The sequence below is a fragment of the Elgaria multicarinata genome, chromosome 9, assembly GCF_023053635.1.
Source record: "Elgaria multicarinata webbii isolate HBS135686 ecotype San Diego chromosome 9, rElgMul1.1.pri, whole genome shotgun sequence".
Lineage (NCBI taxonomy): Eukaryota > Metazoa > Chordata > Lepidosauria > Squamata > Anguidae > Elgaria > Elgaria multicarinata.
In genome coordinates, this window is record NC_086179.1 from 68,636,029 (window position 1) to 68,645,286 (window position 9,258).

A 9,258-nucleotide genomic window follows, 5' to 3' on the forward strand; every position below is an offset into this window, starting at 1 on the left:
GTGGAGGTGCGAAAGGTATGCTTGAAAGGAAGGCAAGCCTGCTTTATTGAACAGTCTTAAATTGTGTTTTTAAAAAACTACTTTTATTATGGCTTCATATTTTTACATACTAAATCTCACTGTGTTCATGAAGGTTTTTCTTTTGTACATTACGTGCTTTCAATGTGCTGGATTTCCTTGTAATAGAAGCAGAAACTTAAAGGAGGTTGCCCATATAAATATGTTTATACTAAAAGTAATGTTAAAGTTGGAGTCTTGCTAAACAAAACCCCAGAAAGAATTCTGGTCATGTTATATTTCATGCTGGCAAATGTGCAATGCAGTTTCTGCATATTCACCATTATATGGTTTTCCTATGCTGTAGTTCACTATGTTTAATATTTTTCAGATATTGCTATTTTGAAAGCAGCCTTTCAATGCTATATTTTTATACGTTATAGTATTTTATATACTATATATTTTTATATAAATGTATCACTGTTACATGCAAACCAACCTATATTTAATTTAATATTATGGACCAGAGATTTCCATCAGTAGAATCTAGATAGTTAGGTATTGATAAGGGTATGTGTAAAGAAAAAGAAAAAAAAGATCAATACGGTATGTGGTACAAAACTCCTTTGAGATATTTTTTTTTTCCTTTCACATACTTGTGTGTGAAGAAGTTATGATAGATCAGATGAAAGTATAACTTTATTGTATATAGGTTGTTTTCATATTTCTTCAGTACCAATTACATTACAATGTGATGTTCCAATTTTTAATGTCAGAAATATCTATAGCATGAGGATGTTAAAAGTATTTGATTGATAGCAGGGCCCAGGGAACTTATTTTCAAGCAAGTATGTTTATGACTGCAGTGTGAATTTGCAAAAATTCCAGAGAAGTTATGACTTTCATTCAGTAGTTGGGTGAAATCACTGATGAGTTAAACTGAACACTGCATTCAACTTTTCTAAATTGTTCCAGAGTAATGATAGTGAGTGAACACAATTTTTTTTCTCCACACAATCCCCAGACATTTTTTTCTCCACACAATCCCTCATGTGAATGTGGATGGACAGACCTATTAATTTTCTTCTCACTGAGCCTTACAAATTTTCAGGCTTAAGCTCATTCCATTGCATTTTCTGATATGTTTTAAAAAGTTGTTGTTTTTAAATCCACATGGAAATTTAGTGGGGGTAATTTTTTCTTCAAATATTGTACACTTTCCACTAACATGCACGTTTGGGGCACATTTTCCTCCCTCACGAGCTGCACCACCAGGTTCAGGAAAGTACAGTTTTCAGTACACAACTCTGTCTTTGTTTTCTTATTGGCTCGGGACATGCAAATTTGACAAATCCACATTAAAAAAAACCCTCAGTGGAACAAATGTCTTATCCATCCGTTAGGAATCACAATTGAAAAGGACAATGTGAACCAAACTGTCCACAGAAACAATTCAAAGTAATTTCAGTGATTGTAGGGACACTTTTTCCCATTATCACTGACAGAAGCAGGCTGCACTTGCGTGGCTATCTGGTTCATGCTAGATAATGTGAATTTTGCAGACTTTTTGCAGTTTTCTTTAGTTCAGTCAATGCTTCTATAGAGGAGGTAAAAACCTGCATGGTTTAAATGAGGTGATGAGCCTTCATTCCTTTAAAAAAACCCAATGTTGAGTGAGTAGAGAGGACTCAGATAGATTTATGCCTGTATTCAATCTTTCCTTTTAAGGGAAGAACAACTTATGATATTCCTGGGTGAAATATATTTCTCTCAGTCCATCAAGAATGCTGTATTTAAAACACATCTCTTGTTTATATGTATAATTGGAGTGACATCATCTGTAAATGGTCTATAGGTGACATGGTTCTCCTGACTGGACTATGCAGCCATCTTCTGTATTAGATGGAGCTGTGCCAAAGCTAGCCATGCATTCTGCACCATTAACCAGGGGTGTGCAAGAGGTAACATTCCCAAATAAAGATTAAAGAAAAATGGTCCTTGGCACACACACTCCTATTTCAATCCAGAGGTTAATGGTGCAGAACTATAGTTCTGCACCACTGAAAACAAGAGGATATTGTACAAAGTGAGAAGAAATAAGCCAGAAATACCTCAATGCCTTTGTCAAATACCAGGAAGCAGTGTGGAAATTAATGTTATCAACATATCTTGCAGTGAACTGTTAATAACAGGCACTCATTCGTATTACAATTTCTTAGTGAAATCAGAGTATTTTCAATGGGGCAGTTACATTTTTCCCATTCAAATAAGCACACAGGAAAACATATTTGTGGCACTGTGTGCAGGTAATGAGATCTGCAATTGATTATCATAGCAGAGAATAATGCTATGGCAAACTTGAATGTCTGATAATAAACGTATAGTCATGGATAATGTACAATAGTTTTAACAGCCTAGCAATCTGTTTGACAAAGATTTCATCTGAATAATGAGTCTGAGGAAAAGGATAGTATTTTTAGTAATTTATTAGTGGTTTCATTTTATTTCATGTTTTCCCTTAAATGATCCTGCTATTTGCTTGACAATACAAGATTTGGTCTTAAGCAGATGTAAGTGGTGTGACCTGTCACTAGCATATTTTCTTTTAACAAGCTATATATTCCTGACATGACAAGAAGCCTACACTGACAGTTTATTCTGAGCAGCGATTTCCATTGATGATAAACTTCCATGCAGCAGAAATTACAATATGGTCAATAACTTAAAGAAAACACCTATAGATCACTCATGGTTAGTACTGAAAAGGCCATTCAATGGGCAATTAAAACTCGTCCTTTGAACTTAGTTAGACTACACCAGTGTTTAAGTCATTTCTGAATTATCCCTTCAGTGATCCTGGCCTATCTGGAGCCATATACAGACTAACTATGGCCCCGTTCAGACAACATGCGAAACCATGCTGCTTAACCACAAAATTAACCATTTTGTGGTTAAGCAGCATGGTTTAGCGTGTTGTCTGAACGGGGCCAATGACAGTAATAAAAGACAACAACATTGTTGAGGTTATCTCTAGTGAGGATTTTTTTTTGCTTCAATTCAAACATGGTTTTGCTGAAAACATTGGAACATCAGCCAGAATGAAATAAACTTGATATGTTTTCAGCAAAGCAGAAGCAGCTGTGAAAATCACACAACTGATAGAGTGTAATGGAAATGGTCAGGAATATATTTAGGTCTCAGTGTATTCTGTGGGGTTCTGCCAACACTTGGGGATCAGTTATGTGCTTTGGTATAACTTTGTAGCTTCCATGTTGTGTTTGTGATTTTTATCTTCCAGTACTCCTTAGTTTGAGGCTGGACCCATTTCCTCTTCTGAATATCATTCTCAGAGTTGGAATACCTGAAGTAAAAGAAGAAAGGTGTTCCTAGGCATGTGGAGAGTGTAATTCCCAAAGGCGTCTCTTTTTGTTTTGTTTTTATTGATGATGCACTAGACTTCACAAGCTAATGGTTGTGGTTCAACCTGAACTGATAAGGATGATCTATCCTACCACTGCTACATCCACTTACCCAAGTGTTTTTGATAAGGTATTAGACCTAAGGATTATGAATATTTAGACAAGTTTATGTATGACTCTTCTCTAATAACAACCACTTGTTATCATGTAAATACATACTTACAACAATTTTAAAAAGCAGTCTGGAGTGATCATTTTCAAGTACATTTCTGTCTCTTTTGAAATAATTTTCGGCACGCATTAAGTCACAATCTAGCTCATGTTGGTTGTGTCATTTATAAAGCATATTCAGCGTGCCACATTCTACTAGAAAAGTCAGAATAGCAGACGAAAAGTCAGCACATTAAATTCATCATGTTAAAAATTATCATATGAACCTGCTCATTGAACACTTTATCACATGGATCTAGATTGAAGCTGGATCAACTGCTCCATAAAACACCATTAAACAGAGCTACTTAGTATAATGACAAGAAAATATAATAAACAACAAATCTAAGCAGAACTAATAGCCATCTGGCATACATCACAGCACTGATCAAACATTGGCCACAAAGTTTGGGAGGGGGACGTTGAGATCCAGGCCCTTCAGCCACACTTCACAACCACAGCAGAAAGAACTGCACAAAAGTGACCTCGGATTACCTTGTAGTGGTCAAAAAGGGGAGCATTCCAGTGGGAGAGGTCAGGATCTGTAGAATCTTATGGCCACTCCAGCTTCACTGCTGGCAGCATGTCTCCTCTGATGAGCTCAGAGGCCCAACTAAAGGAACATTTTTTAAAAGGAGGCTGGAGAGGCAAAAATTGCCTCTGTTACTCCCCAACAAGCCTGGAAAGCCAAAGGAATCTCGGAAGCCTCCACGATCAGAGGCTTCCATCTAGCAGGCAGAGGCTTCCATCTAGCAAAATCAGAGGCTTCCATCTAGCAGGCAGCAACCTGGTAGAGTTACGCTCTAAATGGGAAATCATCAAACAGTTCTGACAGTAAAAAAATGTACTTTACAGTAAAAAATCAGTGGCTCAGTGGGATGCCTGTCCCTCTCTATTTCAAGACATTATTCACATGCATCTTGAATATATCTCGAGATATTAAGACCTATGAGCAGCCCAAATATGGGGCCTGCTATAAACTGGAGCAGTTGCAGCATTCGGAAGACATTTTCAAGCACAAATGGCCAAAGTGTTGGCCATGTTAAAGAAGACAGAAGAGAAGAAACTTGGCTATGAGAAAATGGTTTCATTCTTTGAGACACTGATCATAAGCCACTGATCACAAGGCGATGAATCTCGTATTTCCCTCCTGATTATTATATGAAGGCACAGCGGCCGCGGGACAGTGTCTCCTTACCAATTCAATTACGCCAGCTTACAGCGATTGCTCCATGTGGTTGCGTTTACCAAATGGGGACTTCATCATATGCAGTGGCTCACTAAGCAGACCGTGTTATTTCCTTAGGAGCATTGGTGGTGTTGGGAGCAAAAATATTGCCAGATCCTGTGGAGAGCTGCTATATGCAAGCCGCTCACCACACAGTATCAGGAGCCAAGAGGAGCAACCTAAAGAGGCCTCTGCGTGGCAGCCTTAGCATCTAACTGATTCTCGTTTTACAAAGAACAGAATGACAATACCAGGGAAAGACCTGAGAAGAACTCCTTGAAGCAGTTGGGTGGCATCATGGGGCACTGAATAGAAAGATTAAATTCCTGACTAAAGCATCCATTATCTCTAATTTACGTTCATCCATTTAAAAATTGGACATATGAGTTACTTATAACAGTTTCACTCTTGGGAAAGTGTCTGGGGGAATTATTTGGACAGCTTGGTGTGCCACAGTGAAAAGTTAAATCACTACAGAAATGCTTTAAAAATAATAGGGTGTCTTTCTTCTTCTAATCAGGGGTGGGGAACCTCAGGCCTTTGGGCCAATTCTGGCACTCTTTTGGTCCCAATCAGGCTCTCCAGGGTTTCCCAGAAAACCACACCCCTTTTCCCTGGCCACACACACCTGCTCCAACTGCTGACTATTTGGTGGCTTTCTAGCTTTTGCACATTTTACCCCCATTCTAAAAAGTTGAAATGTCTCTCCTAAGGCAGAAAGCATTTCTACACCATGGAAAATCCCGCAACTTATCATAGCTTTCTGCTTCTGTTTTCATCCCATGATCGTCATGTGCTCTCTTTACACACACTTCTCTTCCCCCTCCCTCTTTTTTCCTTTAACCAGGCATTCTATATGTTTCATTTATATAGCCACAAGATGGTGCTGGTCTGCTTATAGCGCAATTTCCTCTGTACATGCTTAAACGGAAAGGGGATCTTTGTGTTACTAGGGTTTTTTTCCATTTCAAATTAAAGCGAGGAAACCCTTCTAAAGAATGGGAGAGGCACTGGATGTTTACAGTGTCTTGTAATAGACCCAGAAACTTCTTTGAGTGGCCAATCATGAGCATGCTGTAAATAGCTTGTTTAGAGAAACTGTTAGTTACTGGCAGTAAGAGCTTTAAGAAAAAATATGCTGGTATTTTGGCCTCTCCCCTTTTGCCTTTGAACCCATCCACCACTGGAATGTTGTCCCCCAAGAGCTTCTCTGAAATCGATTTCAGGCCATGAGCCAGTGTGGTGTAGTGGCTAAAGTGTTGGACTGGGAGTCAGGAGATCCAGGTTCTAGTCCCCACTCGGCCATGGAAACCCACTGGGTGACTTTGGGCCAGTCACAGCCTCTCAGCCCAATCTACCTCACAGGGTTGTTGCTGTGAGGATAAAATGGAGAGGAGGAGGATTATGAACGTCGTCTTGGGTTCCTTGGAGGGAAAAGTCGGGATATAAATGCAATAAATAAATAAATAAATAAATAAATAAATAAATAAAGGGCTGAAAGAGTTTTTCCAGTCCTGTTGGAGCCCTTTGGTAAGAATAAATGTTTAAGCAAACCAGAACTTTGGTTACTGGGTGCTCCAAAAACCAAAGTGTAATAAATAAATACATTCAAACAAATGAGGCATTTTATTCCAGATTCGAAACACCTCTTTCAGTAACCTGCAAATACAGTTCTACAGAGGATTTAATTTTTCCAAATTTGTGCTTAACTCAGAGATTCTTTGCCACGTGAATAAGGTTATGTTCAGTGTTAAATACAAACTAACTTAAGTAATTCACATAATATTAAGTTATGCATCTAGTTTATTTCCTTATGAATAAGTAAATGTTATGTTTGGTTTCTGAATGTATTTCCAACAGTGTCAGCATTCACTAGGAAGTCAGAACAAGTGGTTGTCCCACAATTTTGTTTTAACATCCTTAAGGTTTATTTAGTTCATTTTATCTTGTCCCTTCTTTAAGGGTCATGTACAAGCGTTGTCCGTCCCACAATTTTACCCTAACAACTACCCTGTGAGGTAGGTGAGGCTAAGAGTGTGTGACAGCTCCATGATAACTCAATGAGCTTCATGATTGAGTGTGGTTTTAAACCTGTATCCCCAGTCCGGACCCAGCACTCTAACCACTACACCACACTGCTTCAGTCAAGCTGTTAGTTATGTGAGCCTGAGCATTTTAATATTCTTTTTATTAAGCAGTAGTATTTCTAGTTAGAATTTCACTCTGCTGATTTGAACTGTTTAAATTTTTTACTGTTTATATTGTTCCGTTATTACTGGTTTTAAAAATACTTTTAGCCTGTAATGTAAATTCTGGGACTTTACTATAAATTCTGGGAGGTTTTTTAAAAAAATGAAGGGCAGTACACAAGTTACCTCAAACAAACAAACATCTATCTGGGAATAAGCCCCACTGAATTCTGTGGGAGTGTTTTGTGAGTGACCATGCCTAGCATTGGGTTGCATGTAAAAAAATCTGCCTTCCCAAAGAGATCAGTGATATAGGAAGAAAATCCTGAATAGCTTTTTGCTAACCACAAGTATGCAGAGGAACACACTACACCATCTTCCACCTGCATGATGAGAAACCTCCTGAGAAGGTCCCAACATAGTTACTCACCTGTGTACGTGAGAAATGAATTTCCCGTCTATTGTGACAGGGACATTTCCTTCCTTTGTATTTTACTCTTTTCAAAAAGGGGGGAAAGGAAAAGTATATGTATTTAACCTAATACTTTACACTTGTGTTTAACATATTTTCCCAGCTCCTCCCACATGGCTTTAGAAAAGCGAGATCTAAGGATATAATGAATTGTTCTAAGCAAATAATGCATCTGTGGCTAATGACTTTGAATTGCACATTTTATTCTGATCACAGAATATATTGTACAGTACACCTATATGTCCCTCTGATCCAAACAAAGGTGCTTTCTTAATAATGCCATCTTTGTGCCACATTCAGGGCACACACAGAGATATTTGTGGACCAGACCACCATGGGGAACAAGTAGTAGTTTGGAATAAACGACGTGGGAAAACAACTAATCCCCTACTTATCCTCGTTGATCTGAATGCCTCCCAACCCCTGGCCTGGCTGCTATTAAATCTAGTTTTACCCTCATTGTTCTACCCTCATGGAAGACCTAAACTTAATTTTAAATAAATAAAAATTAATAGAAATGTTCATTTCCACTTCATTGAAGCAATTAGATCTCAAGTGCCATTGTTAATGAGGTGCAGGCATTAATTTGCACTTCTGGCCTGCAAGAGTGAGATAAGCCACTGGCATTAACTGGAAGCAGCTGGTAGCAACATGGCTATGATATGACTAATGCTCTTCTGTAACTACATTTTCCTTCTCCATCGACATTTTCCTGTGCCTTCGTCTGCATATGTTTATGTGAACGAGAGTAAAATGTTGATGTAGGAGGAAAAATGCCATTTGAAGGCTGCTATATATGGGGAGGAAATATTGTTTTCCCTTAACTGTTAAAAAAAGTGATAATTTAGATTTTCATTAAAAAAATAATTCCGTGAAGTTAGTTGTTCATGTGTCTGTGCCATATTATATGACAATAGTTTGTATGGTTGTTTTCAGCTGGGAAGGGATGGAGAACTCACCTTGGGCATGACACACATGGTTCACAGGACATGCCAACCCACAATGGGTTGTTGTTTGAAATAACCCATGGTAGGTTAGTATGTTGTCTGACACTGGGTACATAGCCAGAACTACAAAGGCAGCCTTCCCCAACCTCCTGCCTTCGAAGTGTGTTGGATTATAACTCCCATTGTTCCCATAATGACTGGGAATGATGGGAGTTGTAATCCAACACATCTGGTGGGCACCAGGCTGGGGAAGGCTGTAGAAGGAGAGAGGAAGATTCATGCTGTCCTACCAAGACACCATCCATGGGGATAAAAAAAATGTACTTTTCCTCCCCCGCAAGCAAAATCCTGAGGCTTTTGCAGTTCATACTGGTTTTCACACCTGCAGGCAGGCGCACACATACCAGGAGGTGATTCACACTTTGCCTTACCTGCATTACTGAATGGGCAGAATCACATCTTTTTAGCAAGGAGGGGCATTGCATGCAGCATGCCTCACAACAATCCTATTTGAGTCCAGGAGAAACCTTGTACATTGTCACATGCACAGATGTATAATTCTGTATCTGTAATGGGAAGTTGCAGCCAAATATAGCTTCCTCTCACATGGCAGAATAGACACATATATCAGGCATGCTCGATCCATACCATACATATGATTTCCCCAACATCTGTGTACAAAAACCATGTGTGTGTGAACCAACTAGAAATTGCCTAAAAAGATAAGGGGCAGGGAACAAAGGCACTAGGAAGGCAATGCTTGTGGCTAGCTGAAAATAACCTCCCCTCCCCTTGT